General features: G+C 39.1%; 1 long non-coding RNA gene across 1 annotated transcript; it reads left to right on the top strand.

Annotated features, from left to right (window-relative positions):
* The first annotated feature begins 1,555 nt into the window (after positions 1–1,555).
* LOC143342052 (uncharacterized) lies at positions 1,556–1,999 on the top strand. The gene is made up of 3 exons (XR_013079714.1): positions 1,556–1,631; positions 1,712–1,794; positions 1,877–1,999. It is a non-coding gene; the product is annotated as an uncharacterized LOC143342052 (long non-coding RNA).
* Positions 2,000–17,250: the final 15,251 nt, after the last annotated feature.

Here is a 17,250-nt window from a genome sequence, read left to right on the forward strand (position 1 = left end):
TCCGTGGTTTCTACCTAAGCCATCCCTCGGGTTCGTAATACAAGCTTCGCGAGACATCGGCCTTTCCCCTACCCCGCCACCTAATTCACGAGCATTACCAGACATAGTGACGAGCCATCATTCGTACTTTAAAAATAAACATAGCAAGACGTGTCAAGATGTATCGGCGTTTCGCGACCCAGGTGCGTAATTCTAACCTGTTGATCTTTCCATTATTACTCATAATTACCATCTCTTGCAATACGATTTCGATTTAATCATTACTTAATTATAATAATCTTTCGTTTCTGTTACAGTTTCTTATTGGAATTCGAAATCAAGAAATTCCTTTCCGAAATACAAGAAATAATAAGACGTGTCGGCGTTTCGCGACCAATGAAGTACATACGTATTTCTAACCTTTTGATATTTCCTCATTATTATCAATTATTGTTTGATTATGATTTAATTTGTATTTTATTTCTGTTGCAGTCTCTGATTGAAATTCGACGCCACAAACTATTCTAACAAAAATGAACGTGTATATTAATATTTATATATTTTTATTTATTTATTAAATCATTCGTTGCAAGCATGATCATAATTTTTTAATCGGCCATTGTTAAGATAAAGTATGAAAATCGTTAAATTTTTATCCACTTCGATATGTATATCGAAAATGGCGTCGGTAAATATCAACGATTAATTGGAGTAGTTTATATTTAACTGTATTCTGATCGCGATTGAATATTTTCGAGTGATATTTATTCAACTGATTGTTTATATTTCTTTCTTTATGAATTGTTGTAATTGCAATTTCCACATATATATTTCGACACAAGTTTCAGAAAACGTAGTAACTGCGTAGTAACTAGTTTGAATATGCTGTTCAAGCATAAATAACCAACAAACTTTAATTTTTGCAAATTTTGGAATATTTATAAAAATTACGGGATATTCTATCATTCAATAAAGTAAATATAATCATGCTTGCAACTCTAATTATGAAACTTGGTGATATAATATTTACAAATTGACTAATTCTACGTAATTATTTTCCTATGTAATATTTTATCGTTGAAATTCTCATTGATTGAGAATATTTCGTCTTCGTGGCATTGAACTTTTACGTGGCAAACTATGTATACAGTAGTGCTGAGTAAAGCAGTATTTCCGTTGACGAACTCTAGTAAGAAGAAGAAAAAAGAAATTCAGTAGGCTAAGCACAGATGTGCTTGTTGTATTTCTTCCATTCTGTCCCTTTCTTTTCAGCTCTTTTCATTCCAGGAAATTTGTTGGCCGCGCGCAATGCGGCCGGTAGACTCAGTGATCGTGCGTAGCAACAAGTTTGTTTCTCAGGCAATGTGACTTCAAGTACGTTGTCGTTTACGGTGTTAGGCAAACGCGAGAATAGAAGCAGTGTTTCTTACGCAATATTAAATTACTTCCAGAGCATCGTGGCTCTTCTTGTTTTCTGAATCGCGAGAATAGTCATTTGTTCGCCGATTTGAATCTTCGATCGCGGTAATGTAATTTAATATCTAATAAATTTGATTATTTTTTAAATTTGAAATTAAAACTTTTCGTTAGCGAAGTTAGAGTCAGTGCATCACTGAAGAGGATTATTGGGCAGTGCTCCACGAGCGAACAACGTAAGTATAAATTTATCTTCGAAATTTTTAATTAAAAATCTCTGTAGTTTTAACGATAGATTCTAATTGTTTTCTTACAGTTTTCTTACAGTCTCTGAACGTGATCCTGAAAACCAGCAGCAGTACCCGGGGGGTATCGGGCGGTGGACCACGAGCGAACAACGTAAATATATACTTTCAAATTTTTAATTAAAAATCTCTATAATTTTAACAATAGATTATAATTGCTTCCTTACTTTTTATAGCAGGACCATGCAGAGGGCTTTGATGATTTCCACTGGGCAGCAGCAGCATCATCATGCAGTCATCCCAGAGGTACAAGTTCATCATTGGTGAGTCGCATGTTATTTGTGTTCCTCTGGTCCCCAACCACGTTGTAGGATGAAAAATCCGAATTAACACGGGTGACCAGTTGTATACTTAGTATTTTTGACAAGTTAAGTGATCGCGGGTATGAAAAATACCCGTGAGCAGCAACATCAATTGTTACATTATTTTAGTGCAGACTAGGGTCCTCTTACACTCGCGTTTTTTGATGTTACCAATAAATATAACACAATTTTTACAAAATATATGAAATATTTTTATTCACTTTATATGAATCATATAATTGAGCAGAATATGAATTAATATAATGTGAAAACACTTATGCAATGTTTTTATAAACATCAAGAGGTGGATAATGTTTGATACACTAAACGGCTAAGTGAATATTCATCAAAAAGAGGAGAATCCACTTGCTACAATAAGCTCCGAATCGGTGTTAATAAGAAAATCTAAACGATCGCTCACGACCCCGTCGAGACGGTACGAATTAAATTGAAAAATCACAGCCAGAGAAGGGGGGATGAACTCGGGTTCGCTTTGTCAAGTCAGATTACGCGGCAGGGACGCGGAGATTATTTCCGTGATTTTGGGGGCGGGAGGGAGGGAGGGGTGCACCTATCGGCCACGAGAAATGGGCTGGCGAGCAAGCGGGTCGATTAAGAAGAGCGGAACGGAATTGCACTTTTCCGATGCAACATCCTAGAGAGGGTCATCGAGCTGACATCGTGAAGTGGCTGGCTGTTACTCCTACGAGGAAACGGAAGGTCAGATTTTATCTACCCTCGGAATTCCACCATCTTACACACCTATCTCCTCCGCTCTTTCGGTCGGATGATTCTGTCTCTCTCTCTCTCTTTCCGTCTCTCGCGGGGAGAGGCTTCACTCGCTCGAAATTCGGCCGCCACTTGCAATTTCGTATTTGCATTTCGTTGCCGGTTCGCCAGCGATTCTCGATCTGATCGTCGGGGGAATACGAACCGCCCCCATCGACGAGCAGGAACGGGCGAAAGTTGACGCAGGCGGAGGGTATTAGGATTCACGCGATGCAACCCCGACGGATCGAAGTGCTCGATGCTGCATATAGAGAAGAGGTTTTATTCCGGCTTCCCTGTTGTACCGATACGCGCTGGCTTCGCTGGCCGGAGATTTTCGGTTGATTAATTCAGGATTCCGTGCTTATCGGGTTGATGCAGAGTTTCGGTACTACGAAATACCGTTACGTATTTTTTAAGGAATATATTAATTCGAACGCGACAAGAATTTTTACGAGAAACGTTTGCCCTTGAAAAAAGAGATTTTAGACTTTAGAAAAATATTGAAATTATGACGGGGGGGTTTCTGACGATCGAATCCGTATCGATTCGCAAATATCGTTTGCTTTTGCGTTTAACTTCATGAAACTTCTTTATCCCCTCGTACTAACGATAATCGGTGCAAAGGAACGGAATGTAGAAGGATTGGGTTTTAATTTCTTTCTGTTGTAATGGTTTTCAATAAGTATTAATAAAGTTATGGAACTTTGAACTTGACTATTTTTCAGTAGTTCTCGAGTGATTCTAATTTGATGGCTAGGAACCGTAGAATTTCGAAACTTTACATATCAGTAACTTACAGTCAGTAAGTAGATTTTCGACAAAATTAAAAAATTTAAAATCGTTCTGGAAAAATTATTTTCGGTTGCGAGGGTCAATTACTATCATTTTTGGTCAATAGACATATTCCCGAAATCCTACGCATTTTCGAGAAAAAAATTCCTTACCGAAAATATAATGTCTGACCATAGCATTGATATGTTTCACTGAAATTTCACGCGTATCTTTAAAACATCATAACTTCTGAACGGATTGGACGATTTTAATGTTTAAAAAAGCAAATTACTCGTATTTTGATGGAAAATATGTACAAATCGCAAAAATATTCGAAAAGTTGGTCCCTGACCTCGCAAAATGAAAAAAACCTCATAAAAATGGTCCAATTTTCAAACAGTCATAACTCCTACAATTGTGAATATATTTCAATGAAACTTTTTTCTGACGTAGAGCTTATGGATACCTACAAAAAAGTATTAGACAACTTTTCTGTAGGGCATCAAACAAAAATACTAAAAATGAAGAACGAATTTTCAAGAAAAATCGACAGGGGGTAGGTGTCTAAATTTTTTGGCGAAAAAAAAATTTTTCAAATCGTTCTAAAAAAATTATTTCTAGGTTCTGGGGTCAATTACAATCATTTTTGGTCATTACACATACCCTCGAAATCCTACACACTTTCCAGAAAAAAATTCTCTTTGTTGTTCGAACTTCGGGGGTTCGTAGCGTTTGCGGGCTCAATTTCTTTTAAAGCTTAGGATTTGGAACTCCTTTCAACAACACTAATATTAAATCCCATTATGCTGAATATCTTTGTAAAAGCGTTTATTAATTGTCCTCTCAATTTACCGTCTCGAATTGCCGACAACGTCACTCGATACGCTACTTCTGCTTTCCTTCTTCCAACCTGATGAAATTTCAAAATGAGGATTTCTACTCGATGCTGCCGTGTTCGAAATCTCGATTCGCAGGAAAGAAATACCGCCTAGCCTGCGCGCCCCAGCATCGGGTTCGATTTCGAAATGCTGCGTCGTATCCTCTCATCGTATCCTGTATTCCTCGGGAGAGTTTCGAAGTCAGGTAAACACACTGCAAGCAGCCGTAAGCGTATGCAGACGAGAGTCGCCTGGAACTTCTTTCCTGGGGACAATCGTAGCGTTCTCAATTTTCCTGCCCGGGCTTCTTGGCCCTCCGGCTATGTGTGTGTCTTTGGTATAACGCATAGAAAGCGTTGCTCCGCGATCGCGCTCGTTACAGCGCTGGCAAAACGACGGAGGATGGTTACCTAAGTCGACGACTACGATAACAATTTCTCTTTGCGTCGCGAACCCCCGGAAATACTGGCCCCTTCCCGTTTTTCCGACCCGCTAATGCCACTGCTCCCAAACTTCCCTAAGACGTTTATCGAGAATCGAACGGAGCGCGAAGTTTTCGGGCGCCCGCGATTAAATCGTTTCCCGAACGACTCTATAGGGTAATTCTAAAATATTGTGACAAGTGGGGATGCAAAAACTTGCCACTGGAAAAAGTAGTCGAAATCATCACATCACGAAAACATTAAATGTTTTTAGGGAACGTAAAATATTAGATGTAGATATTCAATACTTTTTAAAATATAAATAATTAAAGTGGGGCAACTATAAGTTCTGTGTAACTCCATCTATTCATAGAATGTCTCGTGAAATTTAACATTAATTCAGTTCGTAAAAAAAAGAACTTCCAACAACTCTTCCGTGTACAATAGATCAATTAAACTTAAATTGTTGGATGGCATCGTTAAAAATTTGAACGATCAAAACACTGAAGAACCAACAGTTAAGATCAATTACTTGAAATGCGAGTTGGGCTGATCGTAAAAGTCGAAGCCCGATATAACGGTAACTAGTCTTCGATTGAAACGATCGGCACCCACGAGCCATAATTCTTTGGGTCAATTATGTGTCAGGATGATAAATGACTTCTTAGCGTCTATAAAGTTTCCACTCTGGAAGAAACACGCAAACCGAACAGTAAGGTGCTCAGAATATCGAGCTGGTCTGCTAAAGAAGTTTTCGTATAAAGATTGCTTGTCATATTGAATATCAATAGGACAATGGGAATGGCTAACAGACATAGAATTTAAACAATTATCTACTTTCGACTTTAGTTTAGTGTTCCCTCTTTTTTTTAAACAACAAATTTTATCAAAATCAGTAACCTACATGTATTGGGAGGTTACCTCTTATATGTTCTTCGTATATTTCGTACTGGAGTTTCAAGGAAAAATAAAGAATTAGTTTTCAAAGGAACTTTATTTTTGAACTGGTCTGGTTGTAAAACTCGTTGAGTTCAAAGAGCGCATTCTTTCTTTCCTTTGCGCATTCATCGGCCTGGCATCGAAGTAAAAAAGCAATTTGTATACAACAAAGTATTTTAGAAAATTACAAAGGTCGACACAATGAATGAAACTTATATAAATAAAAGAAATACACTTTGTAAGTAAATTAACGATTCTAAACATTTATTGAATATTCTACATTTAAAGAACAATTTTTTGAATTTGTATCTTAAACATTTCCTAAGTCTTTCTTCGAAATTTTACAACCAGAATATTTATTTTAACATCTATGGAAATCAATGTAAGAAAGAACAATTATTAGCAAGAGTTGTCACTATACACTGATAAAAGATGAGGGAATATTACTAAAAAGTGTATTGGATGATTTATTCAGTAATTCAGTTGGTTCTGTTGTGAATCGTACTACTAGTATTACTAGATTACATTTTTAAAACTATAATCAATGTTTGTAAGGGTTCAATAATTTTGTAATTTCATTCTACATACTGAATGATTCATAAATACACATATCCTACATTCTTTAGTTCTTGAGTTAGTACATTCCGGAGTTAGATAAACTTTTACTCAAAGTGGATGAAATTTGTCGTCGTTAAGAGATCGTCTTTGTTTTCCCCATCTCACGCGTATACGTTTCGACTCGTTGATTGTACGAAAAGCAATATCGCCAGAATATTCCTGCAGGACATATTAGAACGTGGTCACGAAAGCGTGTAAACTGACTATTACTACCCGAAAATTCGACTCTATTGCCTAACTTCGGACCAACTGGTCCGCTTCTCTCAAGTAGTTCGCAAAACGAATCGGTTGACCGGCTCGAGTTCTGTCTCTGAAGGGAACTGGAGGATTCTCAAAGGATGAACTTCGCAGTTGCCGCCTATTGATACCGCCGAATTACAGCAAACCCTATCTCTTTGCCTGAAAAGGAACAGGCGATCGTCTTCAACGTTGCTTCAAACGGACTAAAGACCCAGGACCCGAATGGATCCATTGGACCGTGCACTTAACGAAGATTTACAAATTAACTCGTCCGTCCAAAGGAGACTTTCAGTCGCGGAGTTGAATAGGGTAAGGGTACTTTCGAAAAAATGGTTTCATGGAAAGAAATGCTCCGCATAACGAGAGTTAATTTTCCTTACTTCTTATTTAATACGACCGTGCACTCTAAGCATTCATTATTTACGATTTCTAAGAATTTCGCAGACTATCTTTCCATTGAGATAACCAAGTGTGAAAATAATTTCGTAATTAAATTTCTGATTGCGTACAGGCTGTCACGTTTAACTTTTCCATTTTAAACGTTAATTGCTAGCGATTTGTGTGAACATTTTGAAATTCAAGTATGCAGAAAGAGTTACCTTGTCGAAGAACCAAATATCGTATAAAACGGAAACAAAAATAATTTCAAATGTTAATTCTTGTAAAATCATTGACATTGATGGAAAATGTTTTCAAACGGACGTTTCAATAATAAACCGTTCGATCTCTTGATTGCAAAGCATAACATTTTCCATTTCGCGTGCGCCGCTTGAAGAGCTCTCAATAAAAAACAAAAAGCAACCGAAGAATAACGAAGAAACATCGCTTAACGTGGTTCACTTCTGGAGATTTGAGTGCTTTTTCAGAAATGGCTGCCATACGGTACTTCCTCTCGCGTCCTTACGTGCTCTAGAACGGGCCACGATTAAAACGAACGTTGGAAGAGTATTGTGTCTGACCCGCAGCAATGATCGAGCACGTACTTGAACAACATCTAATAAAACGGGGACTAAAGCTTTCAACGGAAGCTATAAACTGACAAACGTGACGAGTCGTTTAGCAAGAATTAAATTGTGTTTGCTTTCAACGCTTAAATGATATTTGTACGAGACCACGCGTCAAATCAACTTATGCTTCTCGGCATGGATTTTGGAGTAAAAAGTATGATCCAGAGACTGCACGGTAACCTCGGTTACCGTTTCACAAGTGGACGGTTTCGCCTGGTTGAAAAAGACTATAGTGGAGGCGGGAAAAATTGGCCTGTCGAGGTCGCTTTCCCGACTGTGAATCATGCAAGGCACGAGCTCCACTTTTACGCAGTGCCAGTCTGTCTCTTTTTTTTGGAAGACAGAGAGCGTACAGGTTAGCACGTTCTATCTTGAAAATACAGTGGTGGAGCGTTGTGAACGTGGAGCAAAGAGATAAGGGATAAAGCGACGAAGAAAGCAAATGGTTAGGAATAGCCTTTCAGTGACCATGACAGGCCAATTGATTGCACTTCGAGTACGGTCACGGGTGTCCAGGGAATTTACGTTTTCATACGATCCAAGCAAATGTATCCTTTAAACGAAGGAATCAGAGTAACATTTGCATTCTACTCGTTATATCGATACATTTAATTTTAATTTTTTATAAGAAAACATCCAACTCGAAGAGAGCCATCGAATTATCCAATACATCGCTCGAAAACGGACTTTAGCGTACTTTAATTAAACTCTCGACTAATCTAGGAGTAAATGTTTCGAGCAAACCAAACTACCGTCACGGTTGTATACAGTCGGTGTACGTAAAATCGCCCTGTCCATTGAATTCATCGAGAGTGACGTTCTGGTAGCTGATTGCTCATGTAACCTGTTTTCCTCTTCATCCCACGTGGCCCGAAACCGCTCTCTCTTGAGATGAACTCGCAAGGGATCGTGTTCGACGGAATGGTTTCGTCGAGCAGCTTTGAGGAGAGCGTTGCCATTAACAGTCGAGTATTTAGTTTGCAAGCGAGCGAAACGCATCGAGGGACGAGGAGCTCGGAACGAAGGGAAACAGACGTAATAAGATAGGTGGAGAGGAAGTGTGAATGCACACGGGAAAAGGAACGGACGTGGCTGAAGTAGCGAGCAAGAAGGAACAGAGGGAAGAAGAAAGAGCTCGGTGGATGGAGAGCTCTCAGCAAATTGGAGAGTCCCGGCCTTTTCTATTGCGTGCCCGTTTCCATTCGCACGGAAACATCGGTGCGCCTCTTTTTCTTCCCTTTACAGTTTCCCCTCCGTCTACTCTCCTGCCATTGCCGTTCTTCCTTCTAGACTGACTCCCTCTTCTTTTGCCGGGGCGCTTTTTGCCACGTCTTTCTGTTTCTCGTTCCGTTCCACCCTCCCCGTCGTGGCCTCGTTCGTTTCGTCGCACGCTCCGGGAAAATAAGTGGCTCAGTCTTGCAACAAGGGTCACTTATCGTCGCCGGCCATCTGCGGGCGTCGCGGCTCAACGGAGACCGTCGACGAGCTTCGCGGGTGATACATATGTCCCTCTACGCCGATAAGATAGCGATATTCGTTTCAATTCCCGAGAAGAATCCGCTGACAGCTTGCGTTTGAAACGTCTCTGCTCGGCAAACTCATCGATACCTGATCCGTGTGATGTTTCGATAGCTGATCTCTATGAGATATGTTTCGTTATCGAGAAAATCGAACAACGAAAAATACAGTTTCTCGAAACGGTTCTATTTCGACGTAGATGCACCTAACAAACGTTATTAATGATTCTTAAATTCTGTACCAAATACTATTTTATATTTTTTTTTTAGGCGGTAGTTTATGTTTAGGGGATGAAATTATCCTACATAGTTAGAGTTTGGAAAACTAATTCTATTTGATTGAAGTTAAGTTTCCCTTATATTAGATGCAAGAAGAAATCCTTTTTGTTTCTATTTATTATTACGAAACCCAGACCGTACCCTTTGGTTTAATTTCGGTGTGCCCTAGACGAGTAAGATAACGATATTCGTTCCAGTTTTCAGCAATAATTCATCGTGTGACACTTTGATCCTTCGTACTCTAGAAGACCAACAGACGCTCTGATCTGTCTTATTCATCCTCCTGTAATTGCGCATTTCAAGGGATGACACGCGAAACGCATTTTGTTACCAAGCTCCCGGAAGTTGAGTAATTACCCTGAGCGACGTTCAAGGAAACTTGCGTGAAAAACGTGGCTTTATCAGACCCTCGAATTACGTTTCGCACGTAACGCGTTTAAATTTCGTTGTTTAAAAATTACGTTGAAGTTGTTTTGTTTACCTTTGTCATGTAAATTCATCGTCCTGGCAAAGCACATTCGTTGCACGCCCTGTAGGGAATTAATTCAAATTCGTACGACAACGGTGAGCTGAAATTTATTTTAACGAAACGTTGTACGATTTGTTTTCGTGTTTGTGAAAATTAAACCAGGAAGACAAGGGGACAAAAATTTGCAGGTCGCGTGAAATTTATGCCCAAGTTATTTTCCAAATAATTCAAAGTTTTGTTGCAGCTGGAAAACAGTTATTTTATTTTGATTTACTGTGCATCGATTATAATGAACGTTTAATTTCAAATTCTCTAACATAAAAAATTTGTTTCATTGTAGTTCTATTTACAAAATAGGTGTACGTGTTTCACATTCTATTTATTTCATATTTTTACATCTTTATTTCTAAACTTGCGTAGCAAAGACGTTTAATAATAGTAATATTTCTCAACAGTAGCTAATTCCTTAACTGACGTTTATTTGGACAGTTAAGTAATTTTAACAGAATAAATAAAAAGTGAAATATTACTCTCTAAACGAAAATACGAGTGCTTGTTGTATTTTCGATATCTCCATTTTTATAGGGCAAGTGCTCGATGAATTTTCATTGAACCACGAGTTTTTGGACCATTCGATATATGTTTCGCAAGTGCAACGCGAAAACGCCGGAAAGTGAACCAAAGTAAACGTTCGTTGAAAGAGAGGTCAAAAATTTTCAATTGCGAGCATACACTTTCACTCGTAAAAAAATTTCCATCTCGTACTCGACGAAAAAAAAAGTAATACGACAAAAATGAATGCTTGAACTTGCCCGTAACTGTTGCCCATTTGCTACAGTTATCAACGCGTGCATTTTTACAGGGAATCCTAATTCGCCATTCACGTTGCCTCGTTGAATTTCATTTTTATCATGAATAGATACTGCGGAAATTTTCATTGCGCCGAAAACAGTTATTCGATTTAGGAAATTTCGCTCTCGCATAGATAAAAGGAAATGAAAAATGTATGAGCTATTAACAGAGCGTTGTTCTTTGCCGTTGCTCTGTTGAATTTCATTTTCATTGACCTGTCCGTGTCTATCGAATATATGATGGAAATACTTATCGCGCTTGCAATTGTTCACGGAGAGAAACATTGCGCATCGCGATAAGAAAGGGCGGAAAAACATTTTTCAATCGAGTATGTGGCACCCGGAAATGGAAAGTACATATTCCATTTCGTATAGGACGCGAAGAAAATATTTATCGCAATTTTCAGGGGCGGCTTCACCGATCCGAGTCCGTGTAAATTTCTTTAGAAAACTTGCAAAATTTAATGTTAAAACAAATTGTAGGTTCAATTTTCTAAAATTCTATTTATCGTCTAAACAAACAAGATCGAGTTCGATCGAAATCGTTCAACTTCGAAAGAACTCGAAACGTGGCCGTCCACTTGCTATGAGTCCGTATGTTAAACCATATTTCCCGTTGAGTTATTATTGCATCGCGTCGAGTGACGGTCATGATTGTTGTTCGCGAGAACAATCTGTTACCGCGTATCCATTTGCAACAATATTTTTCAAGCCTCTGTCGCGTGATATTTTTGTCCAGCACGTCGACGGGAGAATTTGTAAGCAACGAAGAACAGTTCGCGCGTGTCGATTTTCATTCAATACGGGTCACAAACCTTTGCATTGAGCGCGGCTAAAATGAACCGATGCAAAATACAATAAACTGCGATTTTGTCGACCTTTTACATAGGCTATTTCGTTCCGAAATGTTATAAAACATTGGACTTTTTTGTTTTCTTTTGACGCGTGTACAGTCTTTGTAGAACACCCTGATTTACAGAACCGTGTTGAGGAGGACTCCAGAAACCCCACAAATGACACCACAAATTACTAAAAAAAGAACTGTCTTCGTTTATAAAAATATATAAAAAAAGAACGAAGAATATTACTTTTCGCGATTAATGAAATACTAGCTATATCGTTAAATCAATTCATAACAGCCACATATGTGTACCTTATACACAAAATATGGTATCGAAATACAATTAATCAGGCTTAAATAAGACTAATTTTCTCAGTCGCGGAATCCGTCAGTTCTTGATTTTTCGTATTTCCCTGGCTATTGACTTTCTCGGGAAACGGTCGCTCATTCCTAACCGATCACGATGTGGATTAACAAGACGAACGTGATGAATGGAGAGCTTTATTCGTTACGGGCAGCGAAACTTTTTTTTCCAATCGATTTGTCGAGCACCACAGCCATCGTCACCGCGAAACTAGATTTATTGCAGCTTTCCGGCGTTGCTTTTTTTCGTCGCTTTAACGAAAAGTCTCTTTCTAGCGGAATCCTCTTCAAAATGGTCACCCCTTCTTTAATAGGACGTTTTCTTTGTTTTTCGAAAATATCGAATCCAGTTCGGTTCAATTGTTAGTCAATCGATAACTATTTTTCTATTTAAATTATCATACTCGAAAAACACTTTTAAATATCATTCGGGTAAAGCTTCTAATAAATGTATATTTAAATATCTCAATAAATGAAAATTCTTCAAATTTAGATATTGTGAAAGGCCCTACAAGTATTGATAACCTTGTTTATAAAGCCAGCAGTAACTGACCTAGTTTTGACGTTCTTTGTTGACGTAAACGTCGAATCTAACCGCGGATTCTATTATTGCACCAAGCGAATAATTTCTGTATACTCTGGGTGACGTCATAGCACTCGGAGCGACAGTAATTTACTCAAGTCATAATACGTGCTCGAACTCCATATGCAAAGTAGCCTGCTACCGTTATGAATAATAACTGCAAATAGTTTTATTAGCTAACGGCTCACGTATGCCATCAACTTTGCTGTTCAAACACAATTCGCGAGCTCTACTCGAGATTACCACATAGCTTTCAAATAGGGGAACATTTGAAGTACATTTTCAGTATTGCGCGGCATCCCCATGCTAGTTTGTTTATTTCGCGCTGGTCAGGTTCCCTGTCACGAAAATGCAGTTTTGCGTTGCATCAAACGAAGTCACCGTTGCACGAGCAAATTAGGTCGAAGGAATTTTTCCGAAGTAACCATTCTTAAAAAAAAAAATAATAAAATCTAATGTATGAAGAGTGTTTGCAAGTATACGTTTGCCATTGTATATCTATAACTAGCAACCAATACCAAGAACGATGCTCAGAGGCTGAACAATTAACGAAACCACGCGATACGAAGCCTTCGACTCGACCGCTCGATCCACGAAAAGTTTATTCTCGAAAAACAACGTTTCGGGCCAGAATTTATTTTATTCCGTCTATTTTTAATAACGGGCCGTAATTAATTTCGCGTCAGGGGAAACTCGTTCCGAAAACTCGCGCGCCAATAGAGTGACTGCAAACGAACGGCGGCAAACACAGGAGAGCGCGCCGAAATTCCCATAATTCCCGAGAACCGAGGCAACTAAGCCGGTGCAGCTGCAGCTGCACTCTTACCGCCGAGTAAAAACGTTAACCGGCTGCACGAGCCTGGAATAGAAGTGTGACCGGAGTCGTCTCTTGCTCGAGCAGACACAAAACGCGATATTCGTACCGCATTCGATGCAAGATATAATCGTGTTTCGGTATCAGATATGCTTGACACGATCCCAAGCGTCGATAAATCAAACCAAATGCTAATATCAGCATATTCCGCGCGGCAAGATAGTTCGGGTAGCAAGATCTCGAATAGAAATTTGGTACAGACTTAAGGCTATAGTTCACTTCGGATCAAACAATCGAGAGAGTAGAACAGATACTATTTAATAAATTTGTCAGTGTCACAACCTAACGTAAATTTATCAGATCGATTTACGACGACCCTCACATTCGGACGCGTGCTATTTGGAAAGGGCTCTTAACTGCTAGGATTTTCGAGTGGGCCGTGTGCCATTTTCAACGATCGTAAGTTGGAGCAGTTATGAATTTAATTTACAAGCCGTGTCCCGAAAAACTCAGTTATAAATTCAAATTTGTAGAAGTAGAATTAACTGTAGATCGTTGCAGAAATTTTGAAAGAAGCGGAAGGACAGTTGGGTCACATCGATCTGCTGCAGTGGTTTACCAAGAAATCCACGCGAGACTTGTCAGAACAACGCTGTTGTAGATCTTCGTCGGTAAAAACTGGTTTCCACCCACGTTAAGGGTGTAAATAGGTAACGAGACACTGTTTCGAACTAGTTCGGTCAAAGTTTCGGCTTTAACGCGACGCTATTAAAGGTCCACGCTGTAATTAAAATGGTACAATAGTCTGATGCAGCGGTGGCACAATAAATGGTTCGACGAACCTCTCGGATAGAATTGCCTCGACGTTGGCTTTTGCCCGCCGTGCAACATCAAAGAAATGGAACACGTAAATAGAAAGAGCAAGTGTAACAATACTCTGCTATCGCTATCCGCATTGTCATCAAAACTGTAATGTATCGGGCATTTAATCATGCAAAAATATAATTAGGTATCGATAGATAACTCCTTAACATAAAGATAATGCACAATACAGTAAAGTTTTTTATCTTTGCTGGCAGTGTCGAACGTAGAAAAGGACGTGCTGATATAATTCATCAACCTTAATCTAATTTGTAAAACTAAATACTGTTTTGGTAGAATTTCGTCCATCGAATATCCGATATGAACTAAACTATTGCGAACTACTGATGTGTTGCCAAAACAAGAGAGAAGTGATTGGCTACGAAACTCACGTATACACTGTCGCTGACACTGACGTGCATGCACATACGTATAATCATAATTCAACGTAATGGTACGGACAGAAATTTGCCAATATCTCGGAAACTAAAGCCGAGTGGGCGTTATATATAAAAAAATTTCTTTAGAATGTCGAGTTCTATAACATAAAAATCGATGAAATACCCCTTATTCTGGATAATTACCAAATATTCGTATAGCATGCACGTTTGCATCGTAAGGAATCAAGGAACAAAAGTTATTTTGTCGATTCATGGTTAGAAAGTAGTAATAAACACATCAAAATGTCAGACTGTCAGTGAGTGTAATTCATCTATTTTCGAATAATTCGGAATATCGTCCAGAAAGTCTATGAAAGATTTAGCAGTAGTAGAAAATAATTAGTTTAGGTACTCTTTGAGAAGCAACATCGTATAACGCAGTGAATCACGCTCGCGTAAGATCTGTTCCGTACAACGATACGTGCATGAGCTACACGTTGGAAACTTTGATCTTAGCGTAGACTACGAGAATCACCGTCTGAATGTTCCTATTGAGTTTACATGTACGATCTGTACCCATCGTACACGTATCGTCGCGTGAAAGAGCTCTAACGCTGCAGGGCAATTCCGAATGCAGTGATACATGAGAGATCCGAGTTACGCAAATACTTTGACACAATAAAATACACGCTTAGACACGACATTGTAACATTACATTCAGTTCTGCTGCTTTTGGAAACAATCGATCGAATCATCTTTATAGAATTTTAATAATTTCCATGGGGATTGTAAATTTTGTATAGTGTAGTTTCCTAAACCACGAAATTTATTCCCTATGTTTTTTTATTTCAAGAATGAAATTTATTAATTTAATAAGTTTCACTCGCTGTGATATATTTAAAATTATTACAATTTCGTCATACCATATCGATCAGATATTTATTATTTCTTAATGCTCCGGGATCTACAGATATGTTTTATATAAAAAATGATTTGTTCTTTGTTATTTTGCAGTGAAAAATTTACAGAACACGTGCTGTCGTGAAATCTCACGAGTCGAGTTTAAAATACCGTTAAGACCAAAGAGAAAATAGAGATAAATCGGACAAGAAAAGTAGGGAAGGTACGATGTAAAAAATCGCCAAGAAATTCGCAGTAAATTCTGCGATAAAAATTCCGTCCCGGTTTCATAAGGTTTCTGCTTGTCGAGACGCTTGGCGTCGATCTATCGTCGATCGCGCCGCGATCGATAAACCATCCGCGGATACACGGACGAGCTGTCATAAACTTTCGAAGGAGTATGTTAGGCACGTATGACGAGGACCATCGCGATCTGTACGGCGCCGCACTTCTCAGTACGTGCGCGAATACATTGTGGAAAAAGGCCGCCGCGGGCCGAGAAAGCTTGAAAAAGAAAATGCGAGTTACATTTCTTTCTGCCTCGAGAGATTCAATATTTCACCCCTTAGCACCGGTAAGAGATCCTTACGCTCAAACTTTCCACGGAAAATTCATCCTTTTCAGCCTGCGTTTCCTTGTACCCCCGCTCCTCGTCCACCTCCCGGCTCCACCACCGTTTCCACCATCGTTCCCAGCCCGTCAGTGATCGAAGTTTCACCGGAAGACTCTCTCGCGTGGAAAGTTTTTTCGATTCGTTTTGCGCCCGAGATACGCGCCGAACGATGATTTAATTCAGCCGTTCGAATAGTAATCGCGAAATTTAGAGCAGCGAGCCTCGCTAGACGGGTGCGGAATACTGCCAGTGCTTTGTGATGCTATACGATGAGTTGGAAAAACCTCTCTGTGGTTCAAATGGCAAAAGAAGTGAAAATTTCATCCGGTTCAATTTTTGCTTTTTTTTTTTTTTTCTTTAAATTCGATACGCGAAGACGCGCACGAAACGTAGCGATCCAGAATAATTTCCAAAGGCAATTAAGGGAACGCTAGTTGGTAATATTATTTGAAAATGATAAGAGTTCCTCTTATTCTCTAATTAATTTTTGCAGCGCAATCGAGGCGAGAGCCAACAAAATGAACACACAGAAACTTCAAGTAATGATTCTCTGCGTTGGGTAAATGTGAAAATATACGCGCGGCTTCTCTTCGTTGGAAGGACCACACTCTTCTTTCCCTCGAAACAGTTGAATTATTCAAGCTCGTTTTTCCGCGATGTCTGCGATTCCACACTTTTCCAGCACTCCTTTTCGTCCTAGCAGTCGGTTCTACGCAAGAATAAGCTTCGCGCAATCGTTCTTTCGTCAAAGACTCGCTTACGCGTTAAATCTTTGCTTCCGTCCCAAAAAGGGATAGAACGGAAATAATTTTACGGCCGGTATTTAAACGACGATAACGAAACAATTAATGAAATCGTAAGCACAACGAAGCAATTAACGTTAACAACTATATGCGTATCTGTATGGACGAGTTTGATCAAGGTATTCGTAAACAATGTTTCAAAAGTAAAAGATCTTCCCGCGGAGTCGAAACGAAAACACTTGTCTTTAATATGAGAATATTTAAGTAGCATAGCTGCTTCATAATAAAGTCACATCATACCCATTATCTCGGGGAAAGTTTACGGGCATTACTTTTACGAACTTCTCTCGGGAGCTTTCAAGACAAGCAGAAGTGCCCTTAAAGATGG

Source organism: Colletes latitarsis, chromosome 5, assembly GCF_051014445.1.
Source record: "Colletes latitarsis isolate SP2378_abdomen chromosome 5, iyColLati1, whole genome shotgun sequence".
Classification (NCBI taxonomy): Eukaryota; Metazoa; Arthropoda; class Insecta; order Hymenoptera; family Colletidae; genus Colletes; species Colletes latitarsis.